A 27,602-nucleotide genomic window follows, 5' to 3' on the forward strand; every position below is an offset into this window, starting at 1 on the left:
GAAGAACACCGTACCTGGACGAGTTTGTGAACATGACGAGAGGCGACATCGTTTAAAGACATGTCAGAAAGAGTCCTTAAGTCCGCTGGAGTGACAACCTCGTGAGCCTTGTCCACGGCCAACCTCTCGTCATCCCATATTGTGGACGAACGAGTATCAGCCTTCTCCTTCTCCTTCCCTTTGCCAGCCACACGCGGCCTTTTGGAGTCGGGAGTAGGAATCTCCTCTATTGAAGCGGTCGGGGAGGCAGTCCTCGTCGTTTCAGAAGCTATGGAAGGAACGATATTAAGGGGAGTGGAAGCAGGACCCTTCCCGGTCACACGCATAGTCTTCTTCCCCAGATTGTACAGCGGTTCGTCCTTCTTCGATCCCATCTTCGCGTACATGTCCTTGTTAAATTTTGTCGTCATCTCTGCAAGAAGAAAACGCCTATCAAGAATGCTTAAGTGCACAAAAGAAGAATCAGCACTGACGAGGATAATACTTACTTTTTTTGCCTTCAATACCAAGTTGACGAAGAAAGTAAGGAGACGGGTCAGGACCGAGGTTGTAAAATGCAAGAGACCGGGGGTCAACCAGTTCGTCCCAGCTCTCAATCGTCTCAGCGTACTCGATCGCAGTCTCGATGCGTTCCTTATACCGGCTCTTAAGCTCATGCCGTCTCTTAACTATACCAAACAAAGAAACAAAGAAGTTAGCAAGACCAGAGCCTCAAAGGTGGCAAAATTAAAGGACGGGGAGAAATACTGACGCACCTAAGGTCGGGGTTCCCCACCGACGGAGCAACCTCGGGATATCACCCTAATCACTGCTGGATTGAGTCTTGAAGTCGTCCCCAGACACAAAGAAAAAGCGCGACTTCCAATACCTGAAGGACGAGGGCAAGCCCTTGACAATCCTAGTCTTTCTCTCCTAAGGGATTAACTCATAATACCCCCACTCCTTGGACTCTTTCAAATGGTACAAGTAGGTGAGCTCACCTATCCTGATCATATCCCCGTTGGAGGCCAACCATATTTGCATACAGTTGATCATGATCCTCCACGAGTTAGGCATGAGCTGCCTAGGAGCAATACCAAAGTGAGCTAGAAGTTCCATCAGGAACGGGTGGACGGGGAGTCTAAGCCCGCAGGTGAAAGTTGACTCGTAAAAACATACTTCACCTGGAAAAAAGTGGCAGGCCCTATCTTCTTCCCTAGGTAGACGAACACGAACCCTAGACGGAAACTGAAACCTATCCTTGAACCTATTTAAAGTTTTGGCGTCCAGACCACAAACCTCCCTGAGGGCGTAAAAAGCCCTAACCTCCCGAGGGCCAGAGACGGCTGTATCTCCTTCAGCCGGGTCACCACTAGATGACAACCCAGTCTCAAGGTCACTAGACCTAACCTCAGACATTAACCCTCTCCTTGCTAAACCCTCGAACCAATTAAGCGATTGACGGAGCAAGGGCAACAAGTCGCCCAAAACCACGCTCAGACAATTGCCCCCAAACACAAAATTTTCTAAAAACGGATAAGTACCCAAAGACCCCCCTAGACGCGCAAAAAGGAAGGAGATCGACGGGCAAGCTATCCTAACCTCCAAATTATCAACCATGGAAATGCAGAAATCGGAGGGCAGAGAAATAGGGTACAAACTAAATCCCCAAAAGAAAATCAAAGACCAACGACAGAAGAGAAATAAAAGGAAACAGAGAATCAGAAATTATGCTACAATAAAAGAAAAAAGAAGGAAGTAAAAGGAAAGAGAAACGCACCTCCAATGGCGGAACAGCAAAAGCACAACGCAAGGTGATTTGGAGAAGAAAGGAGGTCTCAAGAGAATGCTCAGAGTATCACTGGGGAATTTTTCTGTCTTTGCTCTCTGAAAAGTAAAAGAAAAATTAAAGAGGAGAAGTTTTAAACTTAGGCCAAAAAACGATTGAAAAACCAGCGGGAAACCCAAGGGTCATACCATTAATTCCACAGATCATCACGCGCCACGTGGCCATGATTGCGTGTAGCGCCGCCACTAAGCATTAAAAGCGGAACAGAACCCCAAGAGTCACAAGAAAAACTTTTCATCTTCCATGATCGTCATGACACGTCACCGACGACCCCAGAACCTGGGGGGCAACTGATGGGAATGACGATGCCACATCCCACGGACGAAGATAACATTAATGACGAAGGAAGCATCCTTGACGAAGTCATCAAGAACAACGAAGAAAGCTATCATCACTGACGAAGGCAGGGAGTCATTCAATGCAGTCAATCAATGACCTGAGCAGTTACGAAATCAACCAAGCAGACCGTTGGGAACCTCTTAAAAGTCTCATTATTGGACCAAGGGCGTTACTTGAGAAAGCATTAACAACCCCAACGGCTAGCCCCTAAGGCCGCAGGTATAAAGCTCTCACACAGTCAACAGAAGGTACAATATACACTGACACTTTGAGAGTACATTCGGATTCTTTACTTTGTTTGATCATTATCCTAACTTTGGCATCGGAGACGTTGTGGCAGGCACCACACCGGTGACCCTCATCGAGCATACCCTCGCACACCACAAGGGATTCCATCTGCCCACTCTTACTGACGAGTTTGTGTTCCATCAATTGGCAATGGGAAATAATAATGGAAGAGGGAAAGAGAATCTGACCTACAGTGGTGTCTTAATAAGAAAGGAAGAGAAAAAAAAAAAAAATTATGAGCTATAGTGGTGTGAAAAGAGACAGGAGCTTCCAATTAAAAATAAGAAAGGAAGAAAAACAGAAAAAGAATCATTTAAATAATCTGAGCTAAATATTGTTTTTTCTTTTTACATTAGAGCTACAGTCCACATGCCGGCAAAGACAGCTGTGCGCTGTGGCTTAACATCAAAAAATTATGCCTTTGGCTCCACTGATGTACTTGGCTTTCGCTATATTTTGATAGTAAATTTAGCATTTTAGTAAAATGCCTCCACTAATACCAATGCTTTAATGATGAAGTAAATCATGTCACTTAAAATTTTAACATCAATGAAAGAGGAGAGTAATTCTAGGATTACAAATTATTCTATAATTTTTTTGTCACAATTTTGACGTAACGAATTATGAATAGTTAACCATCATTTTCACATAGACAGATTATTTTTTCTTTAGCAATCACACTTTGTCACATCACACTTATAACAAAAAGTTATAAAAGATTTTGTGGTCTTGAACATCTTCTAAAACACGATGACACGAAATCTTTACGACAATTAATAACTTTTTGCATCATCCTTTTTGCTAATTGATGCCGAAAACTTATTGAGCATCATCAATTTGGTTGGCTCATATTGCATTGAATCCTCATTACAAAATAAATTAAAATTTAGAAATTTGGTGGAGGAGAGACAGATCGAGAGGGCACGTACTACTTGTGCTACCACACAATCTGAAACATATTTAGAGATTTGCTACTTAATTATTATAATCAAAAGTTTAAGTAAGAGGCATAAATATGGTTGGTAAGAGTTCATAAAAAAAATTAAATAAATAAATTTTAAAAAAAAATGGTTGGTAAGATTCTCGCGCTTTATCTTGTTGTTCGGGGTGTTTTTTCTGCCTTTCTGGTTACAGCAAGCACTTTTGGGGTATTTGCTTTATACTTTTATTGGCCTTCGGCTTCTCGCTTTTTGCTTTACTAACACTATGGGCTTTCATACTATGTGATGTCTGAGCTTAGACACTTAGAGGCTGTTTGGATCATTTTTTTTCATCACTCAATTTCCGTCACTCATCACTCATCACTTAAAATACCCTACCTGTTTGGTACCATCACTTAATATTTTTCACACTATTTGTGGGCCCCATACCCAGTGGTGGCGCCACGTGCAAGTCAGGGTGTTCCCAGGAACACCCTAACTTGAAAAAAAACCTGAAAAATTTTTTTTTCTTACAAATTTTTTTATACTTGCTCTGTATTATAGGAACACCCTCGAATTAAAAAAAAAAAATTTTAATTGTTCTGCTTTCAAGCAAAAAAAAAAAAAAAAAAATGAAGAAAGCCCAAAATAAAATTTGGTAACAGAGGCAAGCCCACGGCAACTCGGCAAGCCCAACAGATTACAGAGGCAAACCCACGGATTCTCAAAAAAAAAAAAAACCCAATACAGAGCTACAGAGCAAATCAAATCAGAACTCACTTCTCATTTTCTAAATCAGAAATCCCTAAAGGCCTAAAGCAAACCAAAAGAGTGAAGACAGAGCAAGCAACGCCTCACTGCCTCAGTCCCTCAAAGCAACGCCTCAGGCTCAAGCCAATTGCCAACAGTCGGAGTCACGGAGATTGGATCGGTCACGTCGCTCACAGCTCGCTCGTCGTCGGAGATCGGTCCAGTCCAGATCGTCATCGTCGCTTGGCTCGCTCGCCCCTCGTCCTCGTCACTCGTCACTCACCACTGCCCTCATCGGAGATCGCTCGTCACCGCCTCAGCGGCCTTAGCCTTCAGGCCTCCCTGCTCAGCTGCTCCGATGCTCGGCTGCTCCGGTGCAGGTGCTCCCTCCCTCTCTGACTCTCTCTGACTCTCTTTCTCTATCTGAATGACTTTTTCTGAAATGAAAATTATGACTCTCTCTCTCTCTCTCTCTCTCTCTCTCTCTCTCTCTTTATTCTTTAATACTAATTTTAATATTTTGTCTTTATCTGATTCTGTGATTGGGCCACTGAATTGCTAAGCTTTAACTTTATCTTTATTAATATTTGGTTGATTTTTTGACTTTTTAAATTTGTCTTTATCTTAATATCTTATCTGTTGGTGTTGGTTAGTGTTGGTGTGTGTGTTTGTGTTGGTGAGATATTAAATTATTAATTGTCTTTTTAGTGTAATGTGTATTTTAATTGTGAAGTTTTCTGATTAGCAGCTGGTTCTTGTGATTGGGGAAATTTAATTAATTGAGAAAAAAAATAATTAATAATTTAATTAACCAATACATTATAAAAAAACAAACAAATTAAATTATGTTAGACTAAACAACAATTAATAATTTAATAATTAATGAAATAACAATACAACAAATTATAGTTTATAAAGACAAACAAATTAATGAAACAACTAAACAACAATAATTAATAATTTTATTAATATGTCAAATGAACTTATAGTTTATTATATAGGTACCTTTGTTCATTTCATTTCATTTCATTTTTTTTTCTTTTTGAGGTTTTTCGGTGTGCAAAATCCAAATTTGTTTTGGTTTTAAGAACTTTTTTTTTTTTTTTAAGCACAAACTTCATGCCGGCCAAATTTTGAATTTCGGCCGGTATTTACCGAAACGTCCCGAAACACCCGAAATAGACTGAAATGACCCAAAATTTTTTCAAAATGAAATAGGAACATCATGGACAAAATTCCTAGAGTTGCCACTGCCCATACCTGTCACTTAGTGCAGCTTCTTTTTTCTTTTCTTTTTTTTTTTTTTTTTTTTTTTTTTAAGTACCCAAACTCACCGAACCTAGTGGAAAAAAAAAAAAGAACTGAAGACCGAACCCAGTGAAAAAAAAAAAAAAAAAGAAGCAGAAGAAGAAACCCAGAACTGAAGACCGAACCAATGAAAAAAAAAAGTCAAAAAGTGGTCAAAAGGTGCGGTTGAGTTATGACTAGTGGGTCCCATGTGTATTTAATTACAAAAATGTCATTGAGTTATGAGTTATAAAAACTAAAAACACATTTTATGTGTTTCTAGTTTCCATAACTCATAATTCAAAAATAAGAGAATTGAGTGATGAAAATAGAGTTATCGTGCACCAATTGGATATTGAGTTATGGGTCCCACCATTTTTGAGTTATGAGTTATGGAAATTGAGAATTGAGTTACGGAAACAAGTCATCCAAATAGCCTCTTAATTTTATACTACTTATAACTTAATCCCTTGTTCTCCGGCAACAATATTTTAGGGTATCCATTTTTAGAGTTTTTTTGTTTTTTTTTTTTTTGAGAAACCCATTTTTAGAGTTTATGGCTCATATAATAGTGGAGCTAGGAATTTTTTCTAGGGAGCCAAACTAGATATAATAAAGTCTTAAATTAACCCCCCCCCCCCAAAAAAAAAAAAAAAAACAAAAACAAGAAGAAGAAGAAGAAGAAGAAGGTCCATGACCAAAATTTTTTTATTTTATAAGGTTGAATTTATTCAACCATCTAATTGGCTTTATTTCGTGCCAAATTTGCTTGTATTTCTACATTTAGTAACCCTGTATTTAGGTGAGATTGATGTAAGGGTAGAGAGTGAGATAGAGTGAAGTTTGCTCAAGAGTGTGCAAGAAAACAGAGACTCACGGCTTGGCCTCGCGGGTGACTCGCGGCTGCAAGCCGCCAGACACAGCACACGTGCCAAGCATGCCGGAAGGTGAACAGTCATGCTAGCTGGAGCACTACAGGACAAAACAGGACAACTGGCCATACGGTTATCTCGCGACTGGATCTCACGACTTAGTCAAGCCGCGAGCCACCCCTGTTTTGTAAAACCTGACGTTTCACATTCCTCTCCCACTCCAGTATAAATACCCCTTTTACCCACAAATGTAAGAGAGCTTCCAGAGAGAATTTTGAGAGAGAAACCCTAAAGAAAAACAAGATTGATTCACCAACAATCTATACATTAGAGTCTCTTCAAATTCCTCAACTCTCTTCCTCTCCATTGTCAAATCCTTGAGAGGCATTTTACCAAACCTTGTTCTCACCATTTTCATTACTGTGAGAGAGCTGTTTGGATTTCTGGGAATCAGTTAGGAAGGAACCAATCTTCATTGGTTAATGCTACGGTCTAGTAGCGGAATCCGGGAAGCTAGAAAAGAAAAAGGTTCGGCGCAACCTCGTTGGAGCAAGAAGCTTGGAGGGCTTAGGTGCACTGGGTAGATTAGGCTTGGAGGGTCTATTGCTGTCCATGTATCCCAACTATATTTTCTAGTGGATTGTTTACCGCTTGGAGGGCGGCGGAGAGGTTTTACGCCGAGGGCTTCGGTTTCCTCTTCGATAACACATCGCGTGTTGTCTTTGTGTTTGCATCTTTCTTCCTCTTTATCTTTGCCTTTTTATTATCTGCTGTGGGTTGTGATTTTAATTTGGCTTAGATAGTTTTACCAATTCCATATTATAGCTTATGTTGAGTTTCCGCACACTAGTTGTTTGACATAATGCTTGAATTGGTTAAGTTGTAATTTGGGGGTCTAAACGTTCAAGGGTGTTTATACACATATTTGAACTTTCATATTTCATAAATTAAATTTAACTCAACAAAGTTTTACCATAATATTTAAATAATTTATAATTAATTTTAAACTAAATTTTTTTACAATCTCTTTTAATCATATGTCAAACAATTTAGAAAAAGAAACATATAACAAACATGAATATAAAAATAACTTAATTTAATTTTTTAAAGCCACCGTTATAAAAAAATATATATAATACCAAATCACTATTATAAAAATATTCACTATCATCATATATAAATTATAAATTAAAAATTAAAGTAAAATAGTATAGATGCAACTTCCAATGTCCAAGCTGGAAAACAGTTTCTGTCTTAAAATAAAATATAAATTAAAAAAAAAAAAACCATTATACACTAGTAGTAGATATAGTCTAGGGATGGCCATACTTATTAGGTAATGGATATCCAACTCTATCTGATCTAAATATTTCTAGTAATACCCGATTCTTCATAGGTAGAAGGTAATCAGGTAGGTTTTGGATATTACCTGAATTTTTCGGGTAGGGTTTGGATATTACCCATTTAACTAATTACTCTACCCAAACTCAACTCAGCTTAATTATTATGGGTAAACCCCAACCCATCCAATTACCCAATAATCAAAATTACCAAATTGTCCCTAAACTTGAAAATGACCAAAGTACTCCTAAAATCCTCTAAAATTGCTGAAATACACCCTAAACCTAATTTTGGTAATTTTTAAGTTTTGGGGTACTTTGGTCTTTTTTTAGATTTTGGGGGTATTTCAGTCTTTTTCTTTTTTGGTTTAGGGGGTATTTTTTTAAGGTTTCAAGGGTATTTTGGTCATTTTTAAGGTTTTGAGGGTACTTTGGTTATTTTTTAGGTTCCAGGGGTATTTCGGTCATAGGGTTAGGAGGTATTTTCTTAATTTTTAGTGGCTTTTGAGAATATTTGGTGATTTTAGAGATTTCAGGAGTATTTTGGTTATTTTAAAGGTTTCATGGGTATTGTGCTTATTTTAGAAATTTTGGGCATATTTTGGTCATTTTAGTGGTTTTTGAGCATATTTGGTGATTTTATAGAAATTGGGTTTGGGTTGGGTATGGATATCTATGGGTAAACAAATCAGGTAATAATTAGGAAAGATTTGCATTTTTGGTAGTATTACGGATTTGGTAAATTTGATATGGTGTTTGTATTTGGAGGTAAAATGGGTCAGGAATGGGCCAAAAATGCTATATTTTTTATTGGGTTTATTTGCACCAAAATTCTTTTTTTTTTTTTTTTGGTATTTCTAAACCATTTTTAAGTTTAATCATTAAACTAGTAGGGTTTTTTTTGTTCCTCAAATTCTTGAGGGGCTAGTATGTAAATTGCGAGATTATTTATGAGTTAGTATGTAAATATCAAGGTAATAATCAAAAGTATTTAACTAGAAATTTTCAAAATACACAGAGGATCTCTTTGGAACCCTTGCTTTGGGCACGCAAGTCTGGATTCCAGCCTACACAACCTCAATGTTGTGGGCGCAGGTTATATAGCCTACGTACATAAGCTAGAGATTTTGGAGCTCTATATGAAGATTTTCTTGTGGAAAATAAAGGTTCCACATCGAATGAGAACAAGTTTGCACTCCCTCTTTATCCATATAAAAGGCCTTAGAAGAACAATAATTATTTAAAAAAAAAAAAAAACAAACTAATTCCTAAACACACAAATACTTTAATTACATTCTCTCACCAAACTCAAACACATTACACTCTCTCACTAGAAGAACAATTATTAATTCCACTACAAGAACTACATTAGTAATGCCCAATGGTCTTCCCATTCAATAATATTATGCCATTCGGAACATGTTTTTGAGTCACATCATACTCATAAACTCTAGCCATATGAATAAATAAAAAGAAAAATCCTTAACCTTCACCCTCATTGCCCGTGACTCCACCACCACACATTAGGCCTTTTAATGGTCCGTAGGCTCTAAAACCATCAAGAAGTGAACATCTAAAATACGTACAAATAATAATTTCTTATAAACTAATCAAAGAGTTCATTGATTTAATTTTAAAGTTTCAAATATTTGTGATTAAAAAGACACAACAGTATAACGTCTGTCTGCCATAGATTGAGATCAGGTGCAATACCTACCTAAGGTATTGCACCTGATGCAATTCCTATGGAGGGTTGAGATTGATAGTTGCAAAAAGCAACTTTCAATCTCAACCTTTGATTAAAAAAGTTAAGAAAAAAATTGAAGTAAAGTAAAAAGTAAAACTTAAAAATGTAAAAAGTAAAAAAAAAATTGTGAGACATAGTAGGGTGAATTGCATCGAATCCTAATCCGTCTGCCACATCAGTATCTAAGTTGAGTTAGTAGCATTGACAGTGTTAGTGCAGATTTGAAAAAAAAAATTACATTTTGTTTCTTCATTTGGATTTTCTAAATGGCACTAAATAATATTTCTCAGCCATCCAAATAATATTGCACAATTAGGCTCATATATATATATATATATATATAATAAAAGAAAATCATACCCTTTAACGGGCACCCTTATTAGAAATGGCAAGTCATTCACTGTATAAACTTTAGGTTGTTTATTAGGAATTTTTGCCATAATTTTTATCCTTCTGTTAACATGTAATAGGCTGTGGGCTTTAGGCCCACCTTGTTTACTTGTATAGCACATATACTTGTACTCCACACTTTGCCTCCTATATAAAGGCACTCATGTATATTTTATTTCGTATGAAATACAATACTATAGATTCAGTATTTCTAACATGATATCAGAGCCACAGCTCTAATCCTCTAGTGTGCTGCACTTAAGCAGTCTTGTCTTCTTGGGTGTCATCCACTGCAGCCATCGTTGTCAAAATCACTACTATCTTCGCCACGACTACAATACATCAAGGACCACTGCTTGCCCCACCACCGCTTCTGCATCTCCAATCAAGGTTGCACCACCAGAAAGGACTCTCTCCGATCTACTCAAGTGCGAAAAATTGTCTCCATCAAACCACCCACGCACCCTCACGCGCCACTGAAAGTCTCGACAGTATCATCACGCATCACCACGCGCCGCCACTCTTCAACACGCACCTCCACGTGCTTCCACGCACTGACACGCGCTAGATTTGTATCTGTTGACATCATCGATTATGTCATCTACACCACGTCAGCCCTAGTGACGTCATCACTGCCACGTCATTGCTTATGTCATCCACAGGTAAACCGCTTACATCATATGATTACATCATCCACTAGTCAACTGCTTACGTCATCCTTTGACCAACCGCCATTGACTGTTCTACATTGACTTTTCTTGTTGACTTTGACCTTGTTGATCGTTGACTTTTTGTCAGAGTTGACTTTTTACAGTCTAGACGCTCCTGTAGATTTAATTTTTGCAATCCATTTTTGTATATTTTACTTCTAAATGAAGAATAAGGATAGGTCTTCTTTTTATTTCAACAATCGTCGTTGACAATCCAACAAACACTTTTGCAATTTTTGCAAATGTTTTGGCCATAATATTGAGACTTGCTATCAACGCAACAAATCAGCTGCTTCCATTTCTGCTGCTACTGTTGCTAACACTAAGAGTATCCAACCAATGACTCCCGTCTCCGCAAAGTCCAAGTCTTCTAGATCCACTCTCACCATTTCCACAGTTAACCTTCAAAACATCATCGCTAATACCATTCGTATGGTTGGTAATGCATCTTATTCCTTTTCTCTCTCAGTTACATCTAGTATGTCTCTTTCCTCTTGGCTTATGGATTCTGCTTGTTGCATCCTTGTGTTTCTCAACCTGAACCTGCACCACACCCTCTTAATATTCGCATAACTAATGGTTCCATAATGTTTGGTCATAATATAAGTTCTATCTCGACCTCCAACCTCTCAGTTCCTGGGGTCTTTAATGTTTCTAACCTTTCTTACAATTTATTTTCTGTGGGCTAATTAGTTGAGTTGGGTTATCGCATTACCTTTGATTATTCTGGGTGTATTATGTAGGATCCGAGGATGGGACAGGAACTTGGGACCAGTCCCAGAGTTGGGCGTATGTTTCCCGTGGACAACCTTCGTCTTCCACCTATTGCTCCTGCTTCTGTTGTTGCTGTAGCTGCTGTAGTTTCTTCTATTCCTTCCCTTACACTTTGGCATGCCCTACTTGGTCATGCATCTTCCTCTCGAGTATAACACTTGGCTTTTAGAGGTTTATTAGGTTCATTGTCCACTAAAAATTTTGATTGTGTTTCATGTCAGTTAGGAAAACAACTAGTTTTGCCTTTCAATACTAGTGAATCAATGTTCACAGATATCTTTGACCTAATTCATTTTGATGTCTAAGGGCCTTCCTTTGTCTCTAGTATTGGTGGATCTCGATATTTTGTTGTCTTTGTTGATGATTATTCCCGCTATAGCTGGATTTTTCATATGAAACATCGTTCTGAATTATTGCAAGTATATTATAATTTTGCAAAAATGGTTGAAACTCAGTTTTCCCAAATGAATTAAAATTTTTCGATTTGATAATGCTTTTGAATACACTCAATATGCTTTCCAAGCTATTTTGCATTCCTATGGCACTATTCATCAACTAATTTGTCCAAGTACCTCTTAGTAAAATGGTAGAGCCACACGAAAACTTCATCATATTCTTGACATTGTTCATGCTCTCCTTCTCTCTACCAAAGTTCCTGCTCCTTTTTGGGGCGAAGTTGCTTTTCATGCTATTAATCGCATTCCCAGTCCTGTCATCCAAAATCACACTTCATATGAGCGTCTTTTTAGGTCACGTCCAAACTATCACTACCTTCGCTCCTTTGGCTTTGCCTGTTTCGTTCTTCTTCAGCCACATGAGCATAACAAACTTGAGCTTCAGTCTAGACTTTATTGTTTTCTTGGCTATGGCAAAACTCAAAAGGGGTATCGGTGTTATGATCCAGTCTCTCATCGTCTTCGTATCTTTCGCAAATGTTGTCTATTGGGAACATCGCTCTTTTATCAAGCTCTCTCACTTTCGTGCCTCCCTGTCTACCTCCTTTGTCTTAGATTTTTTTCCAGATGAGCCACATATTCCTTCTATAGTTGCTCCTAATCCTTTTATAGACTTCTTTATCTGAACACCAGATATTTTTTATGCCTCTCCTAGAGCACCCTCTAATGAATAGGTAGAAGATAAATAGGTTGAAGACGAGCCACCCAACCCTGAGCTTGGGTCCCCTGCTCCTGCTCCGCCTAAAGATCTTGCACAGGACATTCCACCTCGTCACTCAACTCGGGTAAGATCCATTCCTGCACATTTACTTGACTATCACTGTTACACTGCTCTTGCTACACTACACGAGCCTCACACCTATCGTGAGACCTCCACTGACCTTTTATGGCAGATTGCAATGAAAGAGGAACTTAATGCATTATCTAAAAACCATACTTAGGATTTGGTGACTCTCCCACCTTGGAAATCTGTGATTGGTTGTAAGTGGATCTACAAGATCAAGACTCACTCTGATGGGTCCATTGAACGATATAAAGCTCCTCTTATTGCAAAAGGTTTTATTTTCTCAGTTAGCAGTTTGAGATGAAAGATCTTGGACATCTCAGCTACTCCTTAGGTCTTGAAATCATTTATTTTACAAATGTACTTTATATTACTCAAGCCAAGTATGCTTATGAACTTTTGTCTTGAGCTAGACTCACTGATAGCAAGAATTTTGACACTCTAGTTGAACTTAATGCACATCTGACTCCTTTAGGGGGAAAACCATTGTCTAATCCCTCTCTTTACAGACGCTTGGTTAGAAGCCTAGTTTATCTCACTATCACTCGTTTAGACATTTCCTATGTTGTTTGCTAGTATCTGTCTGCTCCACGATCGACTCTCTATGCTGCTATTCTGCGCATTCTTCGACATCTGAAGGGCACTCTCTTCCATGTCCTTTTCTACTTTGCTCATTCTCCTTTTGTTCTCCATGCATTCTCTGATGCTGATTGGGCAGGAGACCCCACTGATCACAGGTCCACCACTGGCTATTTCTTTCTTCTTGGTTCATCTTTGATTTCTTAGCGAAGCAAGAAATAAACCCTTGTGGCCCACTCTAGTACTGAAGCAGAATATCATGCCTTTACTGATACCACATCTAAGCTCCTTTGGCTACGATGGCTTCTTAAAGACTTAGGTGTGTCCACATCCTTTACTACTCCTCTTTATTGTGACAACCAGAGTGTCATTCATATTGCTCATAATGATGTCTTCCATGAACGGACTAAACACATCAAGATTGATTGTTATTTTATCCGTTATCATCTTATCTATGGTGCTCTCAAGCTATTCTTGGTCTCCTCTAAAGATCAACTTGCAGATATCTTCACCAAGTCACATCCTACGGGACGCCTTTGTGCTTTGGTTGACAACCTCTAGTTGGTCTCACACCCACCTTGAGTTTTTGGGGGGCTGTTAACGTATAATAGGCTGTGGGCTTTAGGCACACCTTGTTTACTTGTATAGCACATATACTTGTACTACACACTCTGCTTCCTATATAAAGGCACTTATGTATATTTTATTCCACGTGAAATACAACACTATTGATTCAATATTTTTAACACCTTCCAATAGAAAATGCCAGTTTTTTAGGCAAAGGTAACTGTATACTTTCATTATTCAACATATATAATATTTCTGACATGGTAGGGTAATCCATTGTAGCATCTTCCACGCATATGAGACTGACATGAATGCATCTTAATACTTGATATTCGACACATGAATCCCTTATTTTTGGATCAACTAACTCTAACACTTTACCTTCTTGACATAAATCCCATGCCTACAAAAATAAAATAGTTACTTAATATGTTGACAATGCAAAACTATCAAAATATATGATCCAAAGATGTGTGTGTATATGTTTATACACACACATTACATACATATCCTACTAGTTTGAGTGCATGATCGGCATCATAGAAGTTGTTGTTTTTTCTACCACACACAATTTCAAGCATTAAGACCCCAAAGCTATAGACATCAGATTTTATAGAGAACAGACCCTCCATAGCATACTCAGGGGGCATGTAACCACTCCACCAAAATAGAAGACAAACATTTTCATATGAAAATGAATTGATGAGCTTATAAGAGCAATAATGTTTAGCACTTTTAACTCTATGTAAAAATATTTTATGAATGATATGTAGTTAAATTACTATGTACCAACAATTCTATTAGTATTTGCTTCCAGATTCTTTTGGTTCGAAAATTCTTGCCATGCCAAAATCAGAAATCTTTGGACTCATACTTTCATCAAGGAGTATGTTATTGGTTTTTAAATCTCTATGAATTATTTTCAATCTTGAATACTTATGGAGATAGATCATTCCTTGAGCAATTCCTTCAATTATGTTGAAACGCTTCTTCCAATCTAGTAGCTTACTTCTATTTGAATCTGGCAATATAAAATTTATACATGATCATTCATCTACTTTATATAAAGTATTACTGATAAGTATATACATTCTCTAAAGAAAACAAATGAAGCCTAAAGATAAATAATTGAATGTTTTCTAAACCAAAGAGAAAGTAGTCCAAGCTTTTGTTGGGCGTGTATTCATAGATTAACATCTTTTCTTCTCAAAAAATGCAACAATCTAGAAGCTTAACAAGATTCATGTGTTGGAATTTAGATATGAGTATCAACTCATTCTTGAACTCAATTAGTCCTTGCCTTGAATTGTTTTTGATAGACATTTTATAGCTATTTTTTGTTCTATTTGCAGTGTTTACTGATGAGTTCAGAAAAATCATTAAGGCCATCCATTAATATGGATGACCTTGCATCATATTAGTAGACCATCATGAAAAAAGATGTAACCACTCAAGCACATTTAACACATTAAGATGGAAATTGTTACACATAGGGAAATAATTACCTGCAATCGATCAACTCTATTTTTCTTGCAAGTATAAACTAGTAAACATACTAAGAAGGTTTTGACGATATAATATAGAGAATATCTGAAATTGGGGAGTCGCTCTGAAGAAAACCGGCTTCTAAGGAGGGGGTGTATAAGAGCTTATAAACATATGGTTAATCTTCTACTTAATCCATGTGGGACACTAGAATTATAACAAAATCATACATAGATTTTTGTTGTGGTGAACTATTCTCAAGTTGGTTGTCTCTAAAGACCCCACTTTGCCATAACACCTGTTTTAATTTGTAGATCCGTTAGAGTACACTTCATTGAAGATGAAATTGCCCGAATCCAATAAAGTTGCAACAGTGTTATTGGTAGGTTGAGCCGAAGACCATAGCGTTATAGAATTCCCGCCTTGGCGCCTGATTTTCAATGCTCCAGCGTTGTTGTCAAAAGTAAGCGGGTCGGAGTAATTAGCAATACGAATGCCTGTATACCATATATATTGAGTGAGAACTCCAAAGCGAACCTCCAGTGGGAGAAACAAGCCAACTTGAGGAGTTGAGCGTATTACCTGATTTGAGTATGGCCTATATTATTTGCTGTTAGATCACTGATATGAGGAGTCCCCAAGGTCAAGGTCCTCAAGGATGAAAAGAAGAGCAAGAACAAAAATTTGACAAGGTGTATGTTGGTGGCCATGATTGACCACTGAATTCCTCCAGTTATAACTGATATGGAAATGCAAATAAAAAAGTATTTCTGATTTCAAATTTAAGTTGGGTGTTTCTATGGGAGAATCTTTGTGCAATCGGATTATTTCTTTGCTCTATGTTTATTTGTGCAGCCAGGTGGGTAAAAGTATACCCGTATAAATAAACTTTTAAAAATTAAATAATAATAAAGTAAACCACTTAAGATTTCAAATCACAGTCGCGTCCCACTTAACATGTTGGTAACAAAATTTATGTTTTTGAAAGAAAGATGTACAAAAGTAAAGGAGATTTTAACTTTAGGTTGTACTAGATATGTAAACGTACATTGAAAACATACAAGGTACAATATTATACACATTTGTAAAATGTATATAATATTGTATAATTTTTGCAAATTGTAAACATTTTATGTGTTTATTGTTAGAGGAAGTACAGAATTGGTGAAGAAAGAGAATGTGGAGTCTTTGAAATCTGAGAAAGAAGAAGTCTAATGGTTACTTCCCCAATGGTAACTTAAATAGAATCAAAACGGTGTCGTGTGGTTTAATGAATGAAATAGGAGGAAACAGGTTTTAGTGAAACGGTGCGTTTCCAGATTAATACAAATGCTGTCGTTTTGATTCTATCTTCCTCAGAGTTCCAGCTTCCAGCTTCAAGACTCATTCTGTTCTTCCAAGAGTTCAAGGTAGAGAGGAAGTTACAGGCTTCAATCATAATAGTCTTCCGTGAATTCAGGAGATGGTTATTGGGTTGTTACAATACAGTTAGAATTGATCTTCTAGAAGATTTAGATCTTTATGTATTTCTAGGCTCTATAAATAAGAGCTCTGTGTTATGTATTGCTCTTTGAGCTTGTATAATACAATTTTCTAAGTTTCCAGAAATTCTCTCTCTCTCTCTCTCTCTCTCTCTCTCTCTGTTATTGATTTTTCGCCATTGTTAAACATCTTCAAGCTCCAAATCTTTCATTGTATCAGAGCCAAGATCCATGGCTTCAACTACACCTACAGAATCTTCTCAATCTACTTTAATTCCATCATCCTCTACTCACACAACTCCATCTCCATCTCCGTTACTGTTACTCTCCAATATATCAAACTTAATGTCCATCAAGTTGGATTACACCAACTACATACCATGGAGACACCAACTAATCACGATATTGGAAGCATACTCATTGATTGAGCACATTGATGGTACAACTCTAAAACCATCTCCTTTCATACTTGGTGCTATAGGAATTCCAACTTCAGTTGTGAATCTTGAGTTCAATCTTGGGATATCAAAGATAAGGCCTTGCTTTCTTTGATCAATTCTACTCTCACTCCTCAAGTTTTCTCACTTGTTGTTGGTATCATAAGCTCAAGGGAGGTCTGGAATACTCTTGAACAGAGGTTCACCTCCATTTCAAGAGCTAACATACTGAATCTCAAACTTGAGCTTTAAAGTCTCAAGAAAGGAAGTGATTTTGTAAATAGTTTTTGTGTAGAAGATTAAAATTGCTCATGACATTCTTCTTGCAGTTGGAGTGGTTGTTGACAATGAAAAATTGATTTGCATTGTTCTCAGAGGACTTCCTAGGGATTTTGCTCATTTCTGTTCTGCAATTCGCACTAGAAGTGATCCTATCACTTATGAGCAACTAGCTATTATGTTGCAAAGTGAAGAACAAGCAATTATGGAGCACTTAGATTCAATTCCTCACTCTTTGCCCATGTTTTCCTCTAATAGCAAACCAAATGGAAATTCTCAGAATCCATCTCAGACTCATGGGTCTGGAAAAGGAAGAGGCAAAAACAGCTTCAATAGAGGAAGAGGTGGAGGTAGATTTAACTCTAATGGAGGTCAACAGTTCAAATCTCAGGCACCTCAAGGTTTTTCTCCTCATAACAATCAGAGTCATACACCTGCTCATGCTCCTAAGGCTGATCGTCCTACATGCTAGATTTGTTGGAAATCTGGACATTCTGCTTTGGACTGTTACCACAGAATGAATTTTTCTTATCAGGGAAAGAATCCCCCAGCTAAACTAACTGCCATGGCTAGTGCTACTAATGCTACTATCACTAATAATCAGGATCCTTGGCTTGTTGACTCTGGCACATCAGATCATCTTACTGCCAATCTTAACAACCTTGCAACTTAATCTCAATACAAAGGACCTGAACAAGTCATTGTGGGCAATGGTCAGGCTCTACCAATCAATCACATAGGTAACACTACCCTTCCCACTAAATATCACAACTTCATACTTAAAGATGTCTTACATGTCCCTAGAATAGCCATGAATCTCCTTTCTGTTCATAAGTTTTGTCTTCACAATAATTGTTCTTGCCACTTTGATGCAAATGAACTTAAAATTCAAGATATACCTACAAGGAGACTCCTCTACAGGGGCTTGAGTAAAAATGGAGTTTATCCAATTTACCCAAAGAACTTCCTCAAGCCAATTGTCTTCTAGTCTACTTCAGTACCATAACCTTCTTAGTCAACTCAATTCTCTTGTTTTCCTGCTGCTTTACATGTAAATAAGGTTAATAAATGGCGGTTGTAGCATCATAGGATAGGACACCCCAGTAATAAAGTGCTTACCACAACACTATCTTCTGTTTATGCATCTTGTATTTTACCAATCAGTGATTCTGTTACACATTGTAAGCATTGTCTCAATGGAAAAATGCATCAATTACCTTTTGATAAATCTGATTTTAAAGCTTCTAAACCACTTGAATTGATTCACTCTGATGTTTGGGGTTCGGCACCCACTACTTCCATTAATGATTTTCAATATTATGTTCTATTTGTTGATGATTACTCCAAATTTACCTGGCTTTTCCTTTTGAAGTTCAAGTCTGATGTTTTTGAAGTGTTTAAGTACTTTAAAGCTACAATAGAAAATCAACTTGACTCCAAAATAAAAATTTTGAGAACTGATAAAGGTGGTGAATTTACTTCTAATATGTTTAAAAGATTTTGTTCGTCCAATGGTATTATCCAGCATTTCACCTATCCTCATACTCCTCAGCAAAATGAGGTAGCTAAGAGGAAACATAGGCATTTAGTTGAGTGTGCTTTAACTATGTTATCACACTCTCAACTACCATCCTCATACTGGTCCTATGCCATATCTACAGCAGTCCATATTATTAACAAGCTTCCTACACTCAATCTTAAAAATCAGACTCTTTGGGAGTTGTTATTCCTCACCAAACCTGACATTTCTCATTTAAGGACCTTTGGTTGTATCTGCTTCCCTTTGCTTAGACCATACAATTCCAATAAACTTCAACCTTATACCACTTCTTGCATATTTCTTGGATACCCTGCTTATACCAAAGGTTACATATGTTTGAATCCTGTTACCTCACGGATATACATATCCAGACATGTCTTATTCAATGTACAGGAATTTCTTCCTTCACTGTCTTTATCCATTAATTCCACTACACCACCTGTGTCTACCTAGTCCCCTACATCTTCCTTCCTTTTTCTTGTGTCAGATAACTACATCCCTACCTCATCCATCCCATCTCAATCTAGTCTTTCTACACCTACCACTACTGCTCCTACTCCTAATGACCCTGTACCTACTCCTATTGAACCTGTCATTGCACCTGTCACTGAACCAGCCACTGCACCTGTCATTGAACCAATCACTGAACCTGTTGCTAATACTACTGTATCTCAACCTACTCAATCCCTATCCAATCCTACACCTGTTCCTCCTGTTTGCTCTTCTGTTCCACAGGTGGCTTCTATGTTTCAGGTTCCTTCTATTACCAATACACACTCTATGGTTACAAGGTCTAAGGTTGGCATTTTTAAGCCTAAAGCACTTGCTGCTCAGGCAAGTTCTGATGAGCCTTAGCCAGTGGTCAAGTCTACAAAGCCCTTCAAGCCTTCATCAAAGGGCTTGAAACCTGATTACACCTTAACTGAACCTCCCTCTTACAAGATTGCAGTCCAATATCCTTAGTGGTGTGCTGCAATGGCTGAGGAATTTGCTGCTTTGGAAAGACAAGGGACTTGGTCTTTAGTCCCTCCTTCTCCTTCTCAGAATGTAGTTGGCTGCAAGTGGGTATTCAAGCTTAAACTCAATAGTGATGGCAGTATCAATAGGTATAAGGCTAAATTGGTTGCCAAGGGCTTTCATCAACAATATGGTGTGGATTTTGAGGAGACATTTAGCCTTGTTGTTAAACCTCCCATAGTCAGAATTATCCTCTAACTTGATGTTCAATTTGACTAGCCTTTGAGACAGTTGGATGTTAGGAATGCTTTTCTTCATGGTTTCTTAAAGGAAGAAGTTTATATGGTGCAGCCTCTAGGGTATGTTGATCCATCATGTCCTAATTATGTGTGCAAACTTTGGAAGTCTCTCTATGGGCTTAAACAGGCACCTAGGGCCTAGTTTGAAAGATTTTCCACCCAACTTTTGCATATGGGGTTTCAACCTTCTCTTGCTGATTCCTCCTTATTCATTCTTCATCATGGCAAACTTGTGGTTTATCTCTTGGTCTACGTAGATGACATAGTAATCTCTGGGAACAATCCCAGGTTCTTGGATTCTTTAATTGCTCAATTAAGTGCTGCCTTTGAGCTTAAGGATTTGGGTCCTCTTCACTACTTTCTTGGGCTTCAAATCACCAGATCATCCAATGGATTGTTTCTTACTCAAACTAAATATGCTTAGGATTTTCTTCTTAAACTTCAAATGCAATCTTCCAAACCTGCCAGATCTCCTTGTGCTCCTCATCTTAGATTGGTTCCCAATGAGGGCTCTTTACTTTCTAATCCCCATGAATATCGAAGCTTAGTTGGCTTTCTACATTATTTGACTTTCACCAGACCTGATTTGAGCTTTGCTATGCACCAAGTTTGTCAATTTATGTCTTTCTCTACAGACATTCATCTTACTGCTACTAAGCGCATCCTCAGATACATTTATGGCACTCTCAATTTTGGCATTCTTCTTCAATCTAGTCCTATCTCTCTCTCTGCCTTTTCTGACTCAGATTGGGCAGGTGATCCTTTTGATATGCGCTCTACTACTGGCTTTATTGCCTACCTTGGGTACAACCCCATTACCTGGAGTGCTAAGAAACAAGATACTATTTCCAGATCTTCTACTAAATCTGAGTACCGTGACTTAGCATCTATTGCTGCTGAGCTGTGTTGGCTTCGTCAAGTGTTCAAAGATCTTGGCATCTTCCTTTCTTCTACTCGCAAGCTTTGGTGTGATAATGTATCTGCCTTGGCAATTGCCTCTAATCCTGTTTTCCATGCCCGCACCAAACATTTGGAGGTTGATTACCATTTTGTACGTGAAAAAGTTTTGCGCAAGGATCTTCAGGTTAAGTATATTGCTACTGGGGATCAACTCGCTGACTTTTTCACTAAAAGCCTTTCTACCTCTCAGTTTGTCTTTCTCAGGTCCAAAATCATAGTGTCTATTGACCCCATGGTTTTGAGGGGGGATATTAGAGGAAGTACAGAATTGGTGAAGACAGAGAATGTGGAGTCTTTGAAATCTAAGAAAGAAGAAGTCTAACGGCTACTTCCCCAACAGTAACTTAAATAGAATCAAAACGGTGTCCTGTGGTTTAATGAATGAAATAAAAGGAAACAGGTTTTAGTGAAATGGTGCATTTCAAGACTAATACAAACACTATCATTTTGATTCTATCTTCCTCAGAGTTCCAGCTTCCAGCTTCAAGACTCATTCTGTTCTTCCAAGAGTTCAAGGCAGAGAGGAAGTTACAGGCTTCGATCATAATAGCCTTCCGTGAATTTAGGAGATGGTTATTGGGTTGTTACAATATAGTTAGAATTGATCTTCTAGAAGATTTAGATCTTTATGTATTCTCAGGCTCTATAAATAAGAGCTATGTGTTATGTATTGCTCTTTGAGCTTGTATAAGACAATTTTCTAAGTTTCCAGAAATTCTCTCTTCCTTTCTTTCTTTCTCTCTCTCTCTCTCTCACTCTTTTTGTTATTGATTTTTTGCCATTGTTAAACATCTTCAAGCTCCAAATCTTTCATTTATAATGTAAGTTTATGTTGTTATTACAATATAAACGAAGGATTTTCTAAAAATAAAAATTATGACGACTACCTAATACCTAGTAATACGTTGTGGACTTGGCAAGCATAATTCTATTCCTATGATAGGAGATGGAAGGGTACCAAAAATTAATAAAAGAATATAAAATTATAAATTAATACCTTTTATTAAAAATACAAAACAAAACAAAAAAAACCAAAAGTAAATGCTAATAAATTGTAATCACTGATATTTCGTTTAAAAATTTAATTGATATGAAATTCTATATACTATTAGATACATGAATTAAAATTTTAACGTTGAAGTTGAATCTCCATTGAGATTTTGGAGCTGCATGCATGTGGATTTGAAATATTCGGAATATTAGAAGCAGAAGCAAATGAGGACTGAAGTGTACTCCAAATTTCTTGGGAGGAATTGAGACCAACAGTAAGGGCAGGATTCGCCGCGGGCGCGGGGGGTTGGGGGGATGCCCCCGACGCCCCAAAAATTCTCACGTACTATTACTATATATAGTACAAGTGACAATTATTTGCATACACAAGGACAATCAGCCTTTTAACATACATATATTACTGTGTATTATTTATTTTTTATTTATTTATTTTTTTTGAAGGGGGTACTGTGTATTAGTTCATCACAAGAAAACCCATTTCACATTCCCACGGCCCATTGCAACTATTTTAATAGAATAATGGGTCCCACCTTATAATAACTAGCGTTTGACCCACGCAATGCACGGGATCATTTTATAATTTAGGCTCACCTTTACATCACTCACACCATAAAACTCCTTTGATAGGTTTGACCTTTGTGTTGCAAAAATAATACCCCATCTGTTGTTAACATTAACAATCTTGGCTTTGCATGTCACCAATTAATTTGATCTATCTGTGACAAAATTGTATATATGTTAAGATTATGCTATTCCTTTTTATTTATTTAACAGATTAACAGCATTCCTAATACTTGAACAACTTGGACTTCAAAAAAGTAAAAAAGTAAGAGACCAAGCACAATAGATTAATAGGTTTCCTGATATTTAATTTTCCAAAAGTTGGCGATTTCCTATAATGGTTTGCATTTTGATTTTCTCAACATCAAATATTTGCCTTGTTCATGGCCTTCAGTTGTTATTTGTTAATGGCTTTGAAATTAGAAGCTTTTTAATGTAGCACCTATAAAAATGCATACTCATAGCATTCTCAATTTTCATCAATCTTATTCCCAAAATAAGGCTGCACTGAACAGTACGGCACTCTAACAAAGAAAAATGAATTACAATCTACAATTATAACTAAGTTCAAAATTAAAATCACATATATTAAAAAACTTAAATTCATGTTGATATAAGAGTCTTAGGATGCTCAGATTACAAAACCATAGCCTAAATACAGAAAATTAAATCTCTCATAATCTGAAATAAAACAGAAAATTAAGTAAATAAGAAAAGGGTACGGAGAATAGAACTTGGTGCATAATTCTTAAGCATTTTTTATGCTTCCAAGTCTTCTATTTTAGCAACTATTTTTCTATGATGGAAGAAAGTTATCCATCCAGCCCTTTAGGAGGTCCTTTGGGCTTAATTTCCTTTGTGACTTTTGGAATGTCAATGTCAAAGTTGATGTAGAGCTTTGTTGCCCATGTGAATGACAATCGATAGTTACCTACAAATATTTTAAATAAATTAGGCATTAACATTTGTCATGTTTTCATTTAAAGTATATGAGAATAATATCTAATAATATTTAAAAGAAACACTCAGACGATCAAATAGTTAAACTTAGAGGTGAGAAAAACATAACTTTCATTTCACAAAAATGATATAACTCTCATGCTCAACACATATTGCAAAGATCAAAACCACATCTATATTTCATACCCAACTGACAAAACACAAAGTAGCAAGGCACAGATTAATTAAGTTTAAATATAACTTAAGAAACCAAAATGCTCTAAACCAACAATACTCAAACTAAAGCAATTAACAACATTAATGGATTAGGAAATCTAAATAAAAATCATAATACTCTGTTGTTTCATATTGAGTAGAAAAGAAAGGGAAAGCATAACTTTTTTGGATGGACTTTTCGCTCTAGGTTAATACCATTGCTGGAGAAGTGTGTGACTCCAATAGGAGTGGAGTTCTCTGTCTCTTCTTTTGTGGTTCTTGTTCCAAAAGACAAAGACCTCTTTTTTTCATTTAGTAGCTATTGTGGCTCTTGATGTTTTAACTTTTAAGGGTAGAGGCAATTAAACAAAAGAATTGGAGAAATGAAGAGTTGTTTATTTGAGAAGGGGAAGAGCCGAAAAAGGAGAAAGGGAGAGAGAGAGAGTTATTAATTTAAGAGATTAAAAGAATCAATCAAGGAATTTAGACAGATGACTCCAATTTCAGATTTGAATTGAATAATAAATTGACATATGCATTCAAATTTACATAAATAAACCCACACTCATACTCAAATTAATAACCAACCCCCCATTCTCCTCCAAACAAATCACACAAACGATGCTTCAAAGGAAATTAATGACCAAAGCCTTAATTATATTTTGCATCCAAATTCAAAACCAAAGCCTTAATCATATGTTAGCAGCAAATTTGGAAATAAAATTTAAAACTTTAACTATAATATTTTGAAAGTTAAGATGGTGGCTTGAAGTTGTAAAATAGGGTGACACTGGTTTGACAGTGGTAAATTTCCTTAGATCTCTCTCTCAAGGAATTTTAATGATCTTGATTAAACCCTATAATCAACACAATAAGAAATAGAGAAAGCAGAAAGGTAAAGGAAACATTAACAAAAGACATTTTAGTTAAACATTAAAGAAAACCACAAAATAAATTAGAAAACAAATAGAAAGCCAGAGGTTATATAGTCCAAAGGAAAGCATCCAGAGGAGGAGCATAACACCATCAATTAACTATGCAATCAAAGTAACAGTATTTGAATAGGAAAAGCAATCATGGGAAAACAATGAACTGGGAATTGCAAAAACTACTGGCAAACACAGTATTTGAAGAAGGGAAAAAAATATGTTATGGCCTTGGGTATATATTGTTGAAGAAAATTCAAATAAGATATATGTAAAGAAACATCTAGAAGAAGTCCTATATTCAAATAGAAAAAATAACAAAATAACTCACATTAGAAATGTGTAAAAGAATAATTACCTGTTTAGTGACAGATTGTTGTACAGAGAGAAGTGGCATCCAGCAGCATAGATGTGGTTGATAACATAGTATGCAGATTGTAAAATTAATCACATAATAGCCCTGAACTGTTTCAATCCTAAAATCCAAAACAAAAACAAATAAACCAAAAAAAAAAAAATTCTAACCCAAATACCTAAATCAATCAATCCAACCAAATATCAAAACATAAAGAATATTTAACACTCAATTAAAAAGAAAATTACTGGTGACTGTTCAAATAAAATGGAAACTATACCTGGTAGTACTGTTTTTACTCAGATTGCTTCCAAGGATTTGCCTTTTCACCTACAAACCTAGAAAAGAAAAGTTAAAGAAAAAACCTTTAATTTTTTATTACACAGATTTGGAATAGAAATCAATCAATGACAAATGAAATTCACAACTGAATCCAAGAGAGAGTTAAATAAATAAACGCTGAATGGAACGATTGGAAACTCTTGGCCATGAATGCTCATTCAAGAAGCGTAAAAGAAATTGAAAAGATCAAAAATACTTTGCTCTCTATGTGATTGAAAAATCTTAACGGGTTCGTTATCTCAACTGAAGGCTTTTTTCTTCCTTTTCTTCTTTTAAAATATGGCAGCCATTGGCTAGAGAGACACAAAGACCTAAACTGAAACCAATCCAAACAAATATAAAAACACTTGATCAAATTTAATGCATAAACTGAAATGACCTAAATCGAAACCACTTCAAATAAAATATCAAATTATGATCATATTTAATGAACAAACTAAAAAAATGAAGAGAGAAACTTATCAATAGTGGTTCTGACATGATGATGGTGGGAGGATTGTTGTTAATGGGAAGTCTGCCTAATACTGACTTTGTTCTCTTTTTCTTCTTCTTCTTCTTCTTTTTTTTTTTTTTTTTTTTTTTTTTAGTAATAACCAATTTGTTAGTAACAAACGAAAAGGAAATTCATTTAGAAATAAATGCAATAGAAGATGGTTAATTGACAATCACAACTCCTTATCAATCCAACATGAGATCAAAACATGCATAACAGGGAAAAACAGTAATACATAAAGAAACAATAATTATAGCAGCAATTACATGACAAATTCCAACTCTTTTCGCCCTCCACCTGTTCTTTTATGCAACCAAACTCTCTGTATAAGGCCAATTTTTCAACAAATCCATTAGAAACAGATCAATATCAAGAAAATCATAAAATATGAATAATCCAAATAGGAAATAAGCCAGAGAACCATATCAGGGAGGTACCAAAACTTTATCACAACAAAACTAAATAATTTTATTCCCTTCTAAATTAATTTAAAAAAAAAAATCTAAGATTTCTGAATTGAAATTTATTTTCTTTCCCTCATTTTCTCAAAACCTAATAAACGAAATCCCCATCACAACCAATCAAAAACCATATCTAAAAACTCGAAACTTTTAATTTTCACACACTTTCTCAGAACCCAAATAGAAAACAAACACACACGGAGAGATAGAGAGAGCAATACCTTAGTACAATGTCGTTGTCTAGGGTTTGTTTTGGGTTTTCTTCTGTAGTAGTGGTAGGGTTGAAGTTGAGTTGGTCTGATGAATCGGTCGCCATTGTATGAGAGAATCGGAGATTGCGTGAGAATGGCACCTCTGATCGCTTACTTCTTTCTCATCTAAGTTTTGGATTTTGATCTTGGGGGAAGGATTTGGTTTTGATTTTTGGGTTTCTGAGAAGAGAGACTAGTTACGGGTTTCTCTCCTTTCTCCTTGAAATGTGTCGCCATTGTTGGGATCTCTTGCTCTCGCTCTCGCTCTCGGTCTCACTGTGTGTTAGGGTCTTCGATGCACCTCATATCTCTCTCCTTTCTCCGTGTACCACTCTCTCTTTCTTTTTTATTTTGTTTTAAGTGGTTAGTTTCTTTTTATACCCAGAGGCTCCAAACAGAGTTTTAACATTGTGAAAGATTGTAATTTATCGCTTTTTATATGGTAAATGTGGTAGCATTTGCAGGGGCCTTTTTTCCTAACGTGGCAGCACCTCGTTAAAGGCTTCTGCTATTATATATAGTATTAGATATTATAATAAAATAAAACCACTTGTACAGCCTACTTCTACACCACTATTTTGCCAAATAGAATTATGAAAAAAAAAAAAAATTACTTTCACTCACTAGTCACTAAAGCACTTCAAAAAAGTCAAGGAACATAAATTTTAATGCAACTTCTTATCACAATTGTTACATGACAAAGTGTGATTGTTAAAGAAAAAAATGGTGAGTTTATGTGTTAATATTGGTTAACCATTCACAATCTCCCATATCAGAGTTTTGACCAAAAAAGTTGTGAAATAATTTGTAATCTAGAACTACTCATAACACCTCTGTTTCATATAACAAATTTTTCTTTCCTTACCAACATGTTTTAGTCTCAAACCCAAGTTTTTTTACAAACCCAAATTTTAATTGTGGATGACAATTACATTTGCATATAGTTGTTTATTTATTTTGTTATTAATATCAATTAATA

General features: G+C 36.4%; 1 long non-coding RNA gene across 1 annotated transcript; it reads right to left on the bottom strand.

The window, feature by feature from the left end:
* Positions 1-23,217: 23,217 nt before the first annotated feature.
* Positions 23,218-27,004, bottom strand: LOC115983776. Its single transcript, XR_004090202.1, has 5 exons — positions 26,594-27,004; positions 26,178-26,233; positions 25,357-25,414; positions 25,080-25,197; positions 23,218-23,571 (listed from the first exon to the last, which is right to left on the bottom strand). It is a non-coding gene; the product is annotated as an uncharacterized LOC115983776 (long non-coding RNA).
* Positions 27,005-27,602: the final 598 nt, after the last annotated feature.

The sequence above is a fragment of the Quercus lobata genome, chromosome 4, assembly GCF_001633185.2.
Source record: "Quercus lobata isolate SW786 chromosome 4, ValleyOak3.0 Primary Assembly, whole genome shotgun sequence".
Classification (NCBI taxonomy): Eukaryota; Viridiplantae; Streptophyta; class Magnoliopsida; order Fagales; family Fagaceae; genus Quercus; species Quercus lobata.